At 39.1% G+C, this 14,546-nt stretch overlaps 1 long non-coding RNA gene across 2 annotated transcripts; it reads right to left on the reverse strand.

Annotated features, from left to right (window-relative positions):
- Positions 1-9,168: 9,168 nt before the first annotated feature.
- Positions 9,169-13,372, reverse strand: LOC135279527 (uncharacterized). 2 transcript variants are annotated; one of them, XR_010346756.1, is made up of 5 exons: positions 13,145-13,372; positions 12,848-13,057; positions 12,052-12,067; positions 11,072-11,140; positions 9,169-9,797 (listed from the first exon to the last, which is right to left on the reverse strand). It is a non-coding gene; the product is annotated as an uncharacterized LOC135279527 (long non-coding RNA). The 2 variants fall into 2 exon arrangements; XR_010346755.1 differs by lacking the exon at positions 9,169-9,797 and having other exon boundaries at positions 10,959-12,067; positions 13,145-13,333.
- Between the last annotated feature and the right edge of the window lie 1,174 nt (positions 13,373-14,546).

A 14,546-nucleotide genomic window follows, 5' to 3' on the forward strand; every position in this document is an offset into this window, starting at 1 on the left:
AAACATTTTTGGTAGTAAAATACAAATAAAGAAAAGTCAATGCTCAGTAAGCCCTTTAACAAAGCAAACAATTCAGCTTTTTATGACATTAGCAAATAATAAAGAAAAGATCTGACATTTACACTTGATGAAATTTTATGCTATAACAGAGATGAAGAAAATGGAATGGAAATCACACATGATAAAACCTGTCCATGAAATTCAGATGAGTCTTAGAAACAACCACTGCTAAATATTTTGGGAGCTCAGTTACTGTATTGAGGTCCATATTATTTTACTGAAAATTCTGTCTTTAAAAGTCACTTCAACACATGTAAATTCTATTTATTTGGAATTATTCTGGTCAAATAATAATAAGGGTCTTCAGGGATTTTATTTGTGTAAGGACCAGGGAAAGGTAACATGGTATAGAAATAGTCAAAAATAGGTTTGTAGGAATTAGAATTGATTTGTTATCATAGTTACAAGAATTGGATTTTTCTGAAAACTTCTGGTTAATGTTCTTGGTATTTGCATTTAATTAATTTAATTTTGAATTCAACATATTTTACACTTACAGTAGGTCTAGATTTTCAACTGATGGGCCATGGCTGTATTTTCATGGCTCTATTTTCTAGAATGTGGCACAAGGAGCAGTGATGCATATTAATTTATTACAGTAAAACTTATTTATAGTTATTTCACCCTTTTCCATAGATGAGATCTTTTTGTGCATTAAAGTAGCACTCATAAGACCTAAACCTGAGGCAAGCAGCTCACACCCCCCTTTAAATAATAAATTGATTAAGCACTAGGTTAATTTTACTAGACCCTGAAAGCAGAATTCAGAGTGGCTTTCCTCGTGTACTTTGTTAGAATGATGATGACACAGAGCTGCAGAGTCACATATCCAGTGCATCCTCAAAGCCATGGCCTGCAGGTTAAAGGAAGATGGCTCTATAGTGTGGCATCAGGAATTAACTTATCAGATAAACTCACTGGTCTAAAATTAAAAAAAAAAAAGTAAAATGTATTCAGTGTCTGAATACTAAAGAATAATAGAAAATAACATTCTGGATTTTATAGGCTTGTTTTACTTCTGATGTGTCACAAAAATAAACTCCACGGCAACTGTTTGCATAAAGTCATTATTAATAAACTGCCATTTTAAGAAAGCATTTTTAGAATTATGTCCTTCAATCCTCTGGGGAAGTTTATCTTTTGAAAACTTCACCTTCAAAGTCATATCCAGCAGAATTTAATCCTTTATAAAAGTGATGCCTGAATATTTCTTTTCTCTTTGTATCTGCATGTCAGCAAGGGATTTCAATGAAAGCTTGAAAGACTGAAATACAGCTGAAGTTGTAGGGAGAAAAAAAGAGCTCCTCATCACAGAGCTAAGTTTACTCTAAAAGTGTTTCCCTATAGTGGAAAAATAAGAAATGAGAAAAACATCCAATGTAGCATGGGGTGTATAGAATTTACTCATCTACTTAATAAACAAATTATATCTTGGTGAATGTGATGGTGTTTTGAAAAGTGGTGTATAAGAAAGCAATGGAGGCAGATGTCAGGAACTGTCATTTATCTTGTGGCTCCAGCTGAGGTTTTTGGTGTCTTAGACAGCTGGAGTTTTGAGGCATGCACAGTTTTTAGCTAAGAACTTTAGATTTAACCACAGAGGAGAATTAGGAATCAGGATCTTGTGGGTCATAATTTTCAGTCCCAAGATTGGCTCTCTCAATTGTGTTGGACAATTTGTTTATCTGATGACCCTTAAAAAATATTTTAAATAAGGCATGCATTTTGTGTAACTTTTAATTGTCATTAGTAGGATATAGCAGGAGCATATTTAGCCCATTATTTTTTAGTTTCATCATGACAAGAGGAAGGCCTCATAAAAAGTGACCTTAAATACTGTATTTAAGGATGAAAAATAAGAGAACATTTTCACAAGGAGTTAAGCAGCAGATCTCAGCTGTATTATTCACTCTAGATGATCTTTTGTAACAGGAGACAAAACAAGAAAGGTACCCTCAGAAGTGGTGCCATGCTATTTTCATGTTGATTGCAATAAGTGCTGAGAGCTGACTACGTTCTTGGTAAAATCAATGTCTGCAAGAGGAGGAAAAAAAAAAAGCAAAAAAAGCAACACAAAGGCTTCAGGATTTATACTTTAAGTGCTTCTCCAAGAACAAAGCTTTACCCAGCAAGGGCAGGAGCAGTGGCCAGGAAGGAGGAGGTGGACAATGGAAGGGCTGTCGCGGGGTGAAGGGGTATCGCAACAGGAAGAGCATCAGGAGGGAGCATCCTCATTAATTCTATCATGTATTTGCTTTCTTAAATCTTCTTATGTGTCCATTCAGCCTTGATTCCATTATGTGATATTGTTGCAAATTTATAGTAAACATCTCCCTTCAGGATAAGGAGCAAGAGATAAGCCTAAACTGTAAAAGAAATTAAAATAAAAGCAACAAATAGCCCAAACCCTACTACAAAACAAAACATAGGAGTCCCAAAACAAAACCAAAAACCAAGAAACCCAAAACAAAGGGTAAAAGGGCTTGGTTCAATAGAACCTGAAGCTGACAGTCACAAAACTGAGCTACAATATCACCAAATTACTCCAGTGCTCTTTCACTAGAGAAATCTCTTTTCCTTTCTTCTTCAGCAAAACCTTTCCTCAGAATAATTATTAAGGCAGGCCTAGGGAACTGTGTTCATTTCAGAGCTTTCATTTTTAGAAAGACTGTTTAATATTTATATAAAGCTCATGTTAAGTTTATGCACCTGTCAAAATACTAAATTATATGATAGTGATTGCAAAATGAGCTATTTATCAGACAGATGTCTCTACCAAAGCTGCACACACAGATCCGGAGGGGCAGATCCCCCCCTGCCACTGGTGCTTTATTTATGGCAGGAGGGTGTTTTTAACCCTGCTGGCTCCAAGACCTGCGTGGGCTGAAGGAGCTGTGCCCAAGAATGCCCTGACCACAGGATACTAATAACCTTTTCTTGGCTAAAGGCTCGTGAAGTACAGGTAACTATTCTGATGCACAGCTTACCTTCATGTTTCCTATACTGCTCAAAAGTTGCCTTGTTTTGAGATTGAGTGGCTGCTTTCTCCAGCTGTAGTCTTAGGAGTGACAAAATAATGGGAGACTATGTTGTAAGTGGAAGACAGATGTTCTCATGGAATAACTCTATAATCAACAGGACTGTAGAATAATGGCTGGAGGTGTTAAAGGCTGACCTCAGCCAGCTGTAAATTGGGCTGAAATGTGCTGTTTGTCACTGCTGGGAGTAGGTCACAGTGTCAGGAGCCCAAGCCAAGGGGCAGAGCTCGAGGGAAAGGTCAGAGCAGGAGAGGATGGAAATGTGACAAGCTGGGTAACCCAGGGCAGCAGTAACACCACAACCCACAGGAAGTTTAAGCAGTTTGCTGTAACTTTCACCAGATGTCTCTGAACTTGTGCCTTGCATTTGTTGGAGTTTTGCAGGATACCCATTGGCCTTGGCTGTGTCAATGAGAGAAGCACAATGTAGTGTCCTATTTTCATTTTTAATGAACAGTCCCTGTGCCTCAAAAACTCCTGTATGTGCATGATAAAAAACGAGTGTGGTGGCCCTGGACTTTAGAGGCTTGGATCTTGCTTCTAGAAAACAGCACCTTCCTTCCAGCAAGGCTGATCTCACACTATCTCAAAGTAAAACACAAGGTCTCTATGTCCAAACTAATCTTGTGCTGCCTTTTTTTTTTTTTTTTTTTAAAAAGGTATTTATTTGTGAAGAATAAGCTACACGGGCTTCACTCTGCTTTGGAGAGAAGTTCTTTGTAAATATGACTAAGACTCTCTAATCCTTGCTATAATAACTCCACTGATCTGAGCAGGTGTATATCACAGTTGCTGCTTTTTAGTGCTTCCTGCATGATCCATGGAGCAAAATTTCTCACACTGGGAGAAGAATAAGAAAAGGGAGAAGGTAAAATAACTGAATTCCTCCCTCAAATGCAAATTTATACCATTTTGCTACTAATCTCCCTTGAATAGCTGTGCACTCAGAAACTAAGAGGAAACCAGCAGCCAGTATCTGGCTGACAAATCACCCCCTGTGTTATCCAAGCAGCTTGGCAAATAACTGGTAAATGTATGCTTGGAAGCATGCAGTTGTTTTTAATAAGTCCTCAAACTCAAAAGCCATTAGGGAATTTTGCAAGAATTACTGAAATGTATTAGCATAATAGAAAAAATACATTGCATATCACTTGTGTGGACTGCAGAGCTGTACTTATTACCTATGTTAAATACATTGGGAAGAGAAATAGTTTTTTACTCAGTTTACATTTGTTTTGGTTCTGTGTGCTGGATTATGAATTACAGAGCTAGGGATATACCTATGGAAAAATACAATGCAGTAGATGTCTAATTATGATCTGAAGTGGAAATGAATTATAACTCCGATTGATACTTATTATGATTTGCTGCATTATAAATAGAAGTGATTTATTATTGTTTCACCTACTGCTCTGCTAGTGATGGATCATAATAGTAGATCATCATAATTTTGAAATCAGAACAGAGCTGGTTTTTCTTCCATATAATTCAATTTTAACTCCACTACTGAGGTTGTTGAGTATCACAATCTATCTACTTTACATTATATTTTATTAGAAAGAAGATATGTTAATCTATTTGGTAGCTGTTCATTACTAACATCTGTTTATGAGACTTCTCTATTAAACTGTCCAACATACCTTTTGATAGCCTTATTACATTTTTGACATGACCCACATGGCAACTAGAAAAAAACCCAGATGACTGAGGACCAGGGTTGAAGAGGAAGGCTTCCCCTTCTGTATGTGCTGTATATTTAAAGCAATATTGCTGCACCATTATTGTAAAGTTCCAGATCAAGATGGTCTTAGTGCCATAGTGTTCAGTGGTTCAACAAGACCCTTCCTGGTCCTTGGCCGTGTTTTACACTCAGTAATTCCACATATTGCCCCCCTGTTAAAGCAGTGGTGCTGGGTCTTGTCCTGCCAGTCCTCTGGCAGTGGTACAGCTGTGTGAGCACTTCCCTTCCCCGAGTGAGGGCTTGCACATGCTCTCCTCTGCAGAGGGAAGCCTCCCAAGAAGCAGGAGCATCCTCACCACAATTCCAGCCTGTGGCAGGTGTATGAAACCTGAAATAATATTCATCTATGGGAGTTTATATGTAGCAGGTTCACAAAGTCTTAGCCGTGGAAGACTCCGAGTCTTCCATCCCTCTCACTGCCAACAGATTCCCCTCACACTGCTGCCATCATGCTCCACTTTCTTTTTGATGCTTCAGCACCCTGCGCTCCCCTTCCTGCTACGGGCATGTGGCCATGGCTGAAGCAGGAGTCACAGTGGCAGCTAATAAAAGCTCTCCATGGGAAATAAAGCCCACTCCCTAGGAGCCTTCTCCAGCTCCACTGCTAGGAGGAGGAGGAGCTGCTGGATGTTTTGGTGGAGCAGATCAGCCCTCAGCCATTGCTGTGTTTGCCATGCACAAACCCCTCACTGCTCATAGCGCCGGATTCTTTCTCAGCAGCGACTGCCCCATCTATAAATACCAGGCTGTGTCTTTTAAAAACCTGTTTTATTTAAATCATCGTATTCATGTAGTCTGTGGCTGAAACCTCAAGCAGCTTCTGGAGCTTCCTTTGGAGAGGACTGTGTTAGGAGAAGCCTCCAGAAAGCACTGGGCAGACTGTGGCAGTCTGGCTGCCAGGGACACTGAGTGGTCACCTCAGCCCTGCCTGGCCCTGGGATAGCCAAGGCTCCTGTGGGCTATGTGGAGCCTCTGGCTGCCCAAGAGGAATGGGAAAAGCAAAGAGCAGCCCTGCAGGAACAGGTGTGACTGTGTCTGCAGGACATGCTTGTGCACCTTTACTGAAGAGCTAAACCTCAGCTGAGATGTGGAGCTTGGGAAGAAAGAGATCCACACAGCCTGTGGTGAAGGAATATTCATTTCTCAGATGTGTTTGTGCACCATGGTTTAAAACACACCATGGAAATGTTGCTGAAAACTGTAGATGTCTTAGTCCTTATTTCTAAAGGCTACAAAGGATTAATTGAATATCAGTTAAATTATTTTGTAGCTGATTGTTATCTTTTCTGAAAAAAAAAAGTTTATCCTATCTCTGGCTTAGCAGCTCAAAAATTGGTAGTTGTCTTCTTTCTCTATCCTGTGTTTGTGAGTAGGCAGCCTGGGTTCACTCATTTGACAGAAATTGTGTGAGTGCACTGCAGTTCATAAAATGTTTGGAAATTACTTTGTGGCTCTTTATATTTGAAAACTGGAGGTGGTTTTCCTGGACATAACACCACCACCAATTTCCCTGACATCCTATGTGGAATACTTTTAATATTTGGGTGAATGAATATTTATGATTTAAAGATCATTTTCTCTGAATATTCTGCAAAATCAGTTCATAATATTTTTATGACTGTGTCTACCATTAACTTGTAAATGTATGGGAAATAGGCACAACCACAGTAATTGTGTGGTTGCATTCACTCAGTCCCTTTTGTAACTGGGAGTTTCTGTCACCCAACAGCTGTTGGGAGGCTCTGAGAGGAGCTAGCTGCTGTCAGACCCACTTCAGAGGGACAAGCCACCAGGTCCAGTGACAAACTGACACTTGACAAAAGCAGGAGAGAATGGAGTGGGACAAGGTGTCCTACCTTTGCTGCAAGGTGACTCCTAATTGCACCTGAATAAAATTGGAGAGCAGAAAAAAGTAGTTTGCATCATGATTATCCCATTTTTGTGCTCTCTAGATAATGAGATGTTGTAGGCACACAGTTTGGGGTAATTGTGAGTGGGGCTGGCCCAGCCCCATCCCCAGTGGGTGCAGCTGTGAGCAGCAGGTGAGCAGCACTGGCAGCAATGAGCCATGGAGTGCCCAGGGGCACTGACCAACCACCAAAGGGAGCAGAGGCACACAGGGGCAGGGCATCAACATGGGGGGATAAAAGGCTGGGCTAAAGAACAAGAGGAGCAGATGCTTGCAGCCTTCTGCAGTGTTGTGGTGTTCCTCTGTATAGGCAGACACCTGAAGCCTGCTGATGTGCTAAGGTGTGACTCTGTTTGGGGAATGCTTAAAGCCTTCCGAAATTGTGTGGTGATGCTCTGTGTATTGTGGCCATCTTGACTATGCTGTGACAAGATATCAGCCTCTGGACCCACCTTTAGCATATTCTGCAGCTGCCAATTTCATTAAATGGCCATGAGAAGGGAGTACACTAACAAGTCAAAGTAGTTTCACTTTTCCTTTCCCACTATTAATTTCTTTTGATGTCTTAGCCTTTGTATAGGAAAGGAAATGCATATCAAATTGTATATTCTGTTCTTATTTATTGAAGAAGAAGAAAAAGCAAATGTAAGAGTCTGCAAACTTTCACAAAGGCCAAACTATAATGGACCTCAGAAATGTTGGAAGAAATTAATAAGTAAAACAGAAAGGAAGAAAGAGGAAATGCTATATGCACAAATGAAATGTGTATGTATATACAGTCTTAAAGCTCCTGCTTTACAACTGAATAAATAACTCCTTGAGCATTAATTTATTTTCATGCTGTTAATTAGAAGCATAATTAATTTTTGTAGATTATAAATAATGGTGCGCAAAATGTCATTCCCAGCAGATCAAAGGGAAATAATATAAACATTCTTAAAAAAACAAGAGTAGCTTGCAATGAAACTAATGAAACTTGTACTAATGAAAACTATAAATTTGTGTCTGAAGTTAGTAATTTATTGGTAAAATGCAAGGGTTCATTAATCATTCTGCTTTCTCTTATACTTGGCACATATGGAAGGAAAATCTCTATGTTTATCACTGCTTCAAATAAACAGTAGCATAAGTAGATTATTCCCAACAGAAAATTTTTTCCCACACCCTAATCTCAGAGCAATCATTCACTGATCTAAATGAGCAGTTACTTAAACCGCTAAGAAGGGATGCTAATTAGCTAAGGAAAACTAGGCAAGAGTATTTAATTTAAAAAAAATCCAACACTTTTTCCCCCTTGCTCTCTTATTTCTAATGTGTTATTTACTTCTGGCTGGCTTGGATGCTGTCTTCATGAGAGTGTCATATGTGGGTGTGTCCTCAAAGGAGGACTTGGGAAGTTCTTGCAAACTTCTTTCCTCCAAAGCTTTGGGTTTGTAGCCTCTGCTCTGCTGTGGTTGCACCTCTCATTTCCCAGTGGGCTGAGGTGTTTACTGGGCTGAAAATAGGAATGAGTGTGAGTCCATCTTGCTCTCTGCAAGCAGGAAGGCTGCAACTGCATCTGCTGGACTCTAAGCACTTTAAAACATGTAAAGTTTTTCATTTTTCTACAGATGCTTCATGCCTCCAGGTCCAAACAGTTCCTCTCAAGCTATATGCCTTAGAAATAAATATCTTTTAGCCTTTGATGCCAAAGAGAATCTGCAGCATGTGATGCACAAATAACATCAGAACTCTGCTAGGCTCGTAGATAATTTTGGGTCTCTGCATCCTGGAAGCCTTCTCTGGTGCTCTAGTCAGCAGTGAGAAGTAATTGGCACTCATGAGACCAAGGGAGGAAGAGTTTGTCACCCAGCCACCAGAATCCTCGTTCCTACTGTCTGTCCTGGGAACAGACCTGTCCCTCCTCCACACCTCCAGCAGTGCTGAGGAGAGGAATGTTGGGATTATGGTCACTGTTAGCACAGGGTTGGTGTTGATGTATTAATCCTGGTCAAGCACATCTGTCTGTAAGTCAAATTGCTGCAGAATGGCTTCTTTCAGTAGATTTCTGTCATTTCTGATCACCCAAAGTTGTAGATTTTTGTACTTGAGGTGCCCTGGAGATGTGAGTTGTCTTATTTTTTGCTAACTGCTGTCTTCAGTACTGTGAGCTCTGCTGGTAGTCATCATGTGAAGAGGGACAGTACTCAACACAGTACTGGGGTAGCACAACATTTCCATGCATTAGAAATTTGAATTTCATTTTTTGGTTCCATTTTACTCGTTTTATTCTGCCTTCTGACTTGCCAGTATTGAGGGATGTAAGGAAGGGTCTTTTGGAAATGCATGGACATTGTCAATAGGCTGCTAATGGCTGCAGGCAAGCTTTCAGATTTTAAATTTATGTATTTATTCCATTAAAAATGAAATGATTCTACAGAGGGGAGAGGCACTATGTAACAACAGCACTATTACTGAATGGATGGCACATATTGGATATGGATATAATTCTGGAACTGTCTTACACCTCATGCCATCTCAGTAATTCATTCTTGCTTCTAATTCCAGCAAACAAACAAACAATGCTGTAGAAGCATGACCTCATCTAAGATATAGCTTATTTCCTCCCAATAAATTGTATTCCCTTTACATTCTCTTTTGCAAGCAAAAGACTCTAATTCTCTCATACACTATTCTGCAAAAATCCTTCCACATCAATTTTTACTTTAATTCTTCAAGTAGAATTTTAATGTGTTTAAAGATACTTTCAGGAGGGTTGGCAAAGACAAGCTTTTAACAGATCTAGGTGTTAGAGATTTTGCTGATATTTCTAGAAGGCTGCAAATCTATGTGTGCATGGTAGAAGCAGAGCTAAATGTTGTTGAGCCCAGGCAAACGCATGGAGTATATTCCTGCTTGCAGAGATTAAAAATCAAGCCCTTGTAGAGTGTGTAGATTGGTCTTTGTTTAGCCTGTGAGCTGTGATTCACCAGTTTGGCATTCTGTTGAGTAGCCAGGCATCATTGTCGACCTTTGATGTATTCTCCATTAAAATGCATGTGCTGTACTTCTGGAGGATTGATGAGAGGTGGAAAAATTGAAGACGTAGTAGAAAGAAAACAGAGTGAGAAAGAATTCTCATAGGCTACATAGAAACAATTCATGTCAACATGTGAATAAATACTTCATGTACCTATGGTTATACAAAAACCACTGAAAGACTTCAGTGCTCTACTGCATTTTGTCTACAAAATTCGCAGCACAAAAAATAGTTCTAAACAAGAACAAGACACATTCTGAACTAATGCTTTAGTGTTCAAAGCAATTGGACATCTGTGATAATAGGTTCTGTTCTTAACTCTCCCACAGGCTTATTTTAAGGCTTAAAAAATGTTTCAAAAAATGCCTATGTTTCTCTTTCTCTCTTGGTAAGAAAAATATGAATCTGATTAGGAAATTGTTAATTATAATTTCTGAAATACTTTGAGGTCCTTAGAGAAGAGTACTTAAAGACATGAAAAGAAGTATTATTTTATAGAGATTTTACAATTGGGCCTAAATTCTCTACACTAGGGATAGATAGGTTTATGACAGATCCCTTCACCTGTTTGGTATAACTGCTATGAAAACTGGGAAAAAAAGAGTTTGAATTTAAGATAGCACACTAACAATTTGTAGTTTTGCATAAGTATTATTTTAAATTCTGACCTCCAAATGACATCTTCCATTGGATAGATGCATGGTTTTATATAGTAATATACAGAAATAATAGAGAAGGGGAGGATTCAGAACTATGTGACTGAAGGCATGAAAGGTTCTCAATGTCTTTCATGTTAGCATCTTTGAATAGTGCTTTGGTCTTTTGTTCCTCTTATGATAGATGATACTTTAGTGTTGCAGTGACAGAGAAACTCCTTCTCTAAGCTGAAGGGGGAAACAGCAGATATTAAATACGTGTTCACTTACTCACAAAATTTTTTCATAAAGCTAATTGCTACCAATAGGTTTTTTTTTCTGGTTTTGATGATGTATAACTCATGTATAACTGCTTTCCCTCACATCGTAATTAAATGTAATGAGATGTTTCTATGGTAAAAAAATGCTACATTTATTCTTTTAGTAAAATAAGTAGGTTTTGAAAAATAGTGCTATGATGACGTTTTTAATTAAACTGTTAGATAGTGGCCTCTTAGAGAGATTTGTGTCATCTTAGATTGTCTTTATTCTGAATACTCTTATTTTACTATTCTCTGCCTGACTCTACTACTTTTATTTTTGACCTGTTTCAGAAGCTTTAGTGAATCCAAACTCTTATACAACAAGTCAAAATTTACAGACTCTGACCTTTAGAAAGAAAGAACTCATGTGAAAATGCTGTTCTCTCCCTCCAGCATCATCTTTTCTGTGTGAAACCTAGATGCAAAAGTTTGTGTTTGTTTTGGTGTTGTTTTTTTCGAGCAACAGGAATCTGAGGGGGTAATTACTGGGTAATTGATATGCTGTGCTACAGGGCTGCTGGGCTCACACAGCTGCTCAGAGAAGCAGGACAGTCCCTTTTTCTTGTACTATTTGGTGCAATCACAAGGCTGCCACAGCATCAGCTGGTCATTTTGGCAGGGTTCACTGGGTATTCTAGACCAAAAAGCACATGCAAATAAAAATGGATCTATTTTGGATCTGCACTTCACCAGAGTGCTCCTGTAAGACATCTCATTTCATAACACAAGCCCTCTCTAACCCAGCCATTAAATTATCATATAATTTAAGCCTTTCTTTGTTAATTATTAGGTCATAAAATGTGTTCTGCCTCCTGCAAACTTAAGGAAAAGGCTATGGGATGCTCTGTGGGAGATAACATGGAGAAGCCCAGGAGTCCTTTGGTAGTTGCACTGCACATGTCCTCTCTTATGCAAACACTCTGGGGCCACATTTTGTTAAACAGCATTGGGGAATATTCTGCATTTGATTTGATACATTTAACTGGGGTAACCACTGAGGCTGCCCCACTCTTGCAGTAAGACTTCCATCATGTTGGTTCAAATATGAGCTGTTAACAACTCTATTTTATGTGCTTTTTGTGGTCTTTCTGTTATTCTTGTCAGTTATTTTTGAGTTATGTGGGGTTTTCTTAGTCAAGAGCTTCTGAAATGCATCCCATGGCATGGAATGAGGGAGGGGGTACTGCTAAGTGCTCTCAGCTGGTGTGGGTGGGTCATGTGCTCTAATATTACAGGACCACAAAATGAAAGTCTTTAGGAACTGGGAACTCAGCTGCAGCCTATTCCCTGGTGGTGAACTGGTGTGTTCCTGTTAGTGGTTGTCACCTTTTGACCATGGTGCCTAAAAATTAGAGAAAAATAGAAGAGAAGGAGGATTAACAGGCTCATATTGGAGAAATGCTTTACAAGAATGATGAGCTTGTTTGATTTGTATGTAATGAGCACCAGGTGCCACACCATATGTGTAAGCTGTGTTACTCACCATCCCCAGTTTCAGGAAATTTGTTGTGTCTGGCCTCTTGTTTTCCTGACTCAGTTTATACTAAACTTCAGATGGGTGACAAAACAGCCTAACATTTCAGATTCACTTGTTACCACTGCCCAGGAGAAGATAATATAGGTATACAGGTAATGATGCATTCCAGCAAAATACCTAGTGCTTGTAGAGCTCTGTAAATCTCCAGATGTGTATTTTGTTTAGTTTAAGGGCATTATATGAATGATACAATCTACTATATGTATAGAAAATTATGTTTATGGAAATGTCTCTATTTTATATATTTTAGAATATCTTACTTGGCATCTGAATGCAGAACAACTTCATTTTTATGAGATGACGTGGCCATGAATAGGAGCTATCAAGCACTAGAATAAATAATGACCCATATGTAAGAGTTGCCTTTAGATATACAGCCATGTTTACAGAGATTATGGGAAAGCTTCATGCGCTTCAGTGCAATTTACTAAATACAATGTGGGATGAAATTGCTGTTGTTGGAGCACAGGACAGCTTCAGAAATGAGTAGCTTGGGGGAGGAAAGCCTTATGTATTCACCTGAAAAGAAAGCATTAGTAAGTTTAGATGACTGCTCTCTTGAAATAATTTGCAAAATTGTAATACCTTTGACAGTGAATTCCAGTTAATTGCTTTACAATGAGAGAGCAGTTGTTTTTCCAGGAACAGCTCCCATATGAGCCTTCCCTAATAAAGTCTTGCTGATTTCTGTCCAATTTCTTCATGTGTTCTGTCATGTCATCAACTTCATTTCTCCTCATCACATCTTCTCTACGGTGGTGCCTCAGAGTTTTTTCTATGTTTCAGCCCTGTATGCTGATGAAGTTGTTTAACTTAGTGTTTTGTAATTGCTCCCCAATGACTCATAAGCTCTTGTGTAGAGGGGACAGAGACAGCACATACCCCTGCTAGTCCAGAGTGAGCCTGTCCTCAGCATGGGCAGTCAGAAGAGATGCCATGAGACTGCACAGGGACAAAGTCCTCTGAGCATCTCCTTAATGGGGACAGAATTTGGCTCTGGCTTTTGTGACATCTTTAGCAACAATCTCTCTGATAATACTGCCTGTCTGTTGAGAGTAACTGGCCAGCAGAATCAAAGGAACAGGCAGAAGCACAAGCATAAAAGAGTCATTTCTTTAGGAAAGCAGGCTAAAAATAATTTGGCCTTTAGATATCTGCAATATGTTACAAATGCATGGTATGTTACCACACAATTCCTATTCCTCTCTTCTATCCCAGAAAAGTCTCTGTGTGTGTACACACATTTATTTATTAAACACGGTGGAGTATTCAAGGGTCTCTCTGTAATGTTATACAAAGCATCAGTGCATGCTGAATTTAAAAATAAAATGAATGCAAGTTAACTGTGAAAAGCCTGCAATTAATTTATAAAATATCTGCTGAAATGGAAGAATACATCTTCCAGGGGAAGTTGTGAACACTTAATGGAGAGAGCTAATAGGATTGGACCAGCATAGTTGCAACTAATAGTGTGCAGTGGGATTTTCAAAAGCACTAAGGGAAAAAATACTTTAATAGAACTCCCATACTTAATCTTCTCATTGTTGCTAAGCTTCCATGATATGAACATTCTAACTCATGTTAGGAAATACTTGCCTTGCTAGACTTGTGTTTTCAGACTGTGAAACTGGAAATTCAGTTTTGTAAAGCACTGATGTTTTCCATGACACCTTCCATACGTTGTACTGTTCTACAAGCCACTATAAGCCTAGCTTAGGTAGACATAAAGATATCTGAATATAAACCAGAGTAATTAATCATTGCATTGAACAATTAATGAAGCCTTTTGGGGAAGCTATTTATGAAGACTTAAGGCAGTGAGTGGTATCATTTGGCTGCACAGGAAAAGCAGTTCTGGCATTTCTGCAAGGGGGAGAGAGGCCTGTGTAGATGTGCCCAGGTCAGGCTGTACAGTGCTTGTGCTGGCTGGGAAAGAAACAGGGTGCAGGCTTACGTAAGTGTTCTATTCCATGACAATTTAGCTGGTTTCCATGGAGATAATTATGTTGTCACAAACTAAGGGTAAAGATTTCAAGTGCAAGATAAATAGGAGGAGCACATGGACTTCCAAGCAATAAAGATGTCCTTCTTTTGCTCTGTTGTAACAAAAGGCAGCTATAATCACAGCCGTGAAAGAGTGAGCTGCCTTTGCGATAAACATTGTTAGCATTCAGTATATCAACACCCTGTATTTCATACTATGCCTCTCAATACCTTTTTCTTTATGATCATGCTTTCAGTGGATAATAGTTTTCACCAGTTACACTAGAGTGGGGCCAACCCT

This window comes from Passer domesticus, chromosome 12 (genome assembly GCF_036417665.1).
Source record: "Passer domesticus isolate bPasDom1 chromosome 12, bPasDom1.hap1, whole genome shotgun sequence".
Lineage (NCBI taxonomy): Eukaryota > Metazoa > Chordata > Aves > Passeriformes > Passeridae > Passer > Passer domesticus.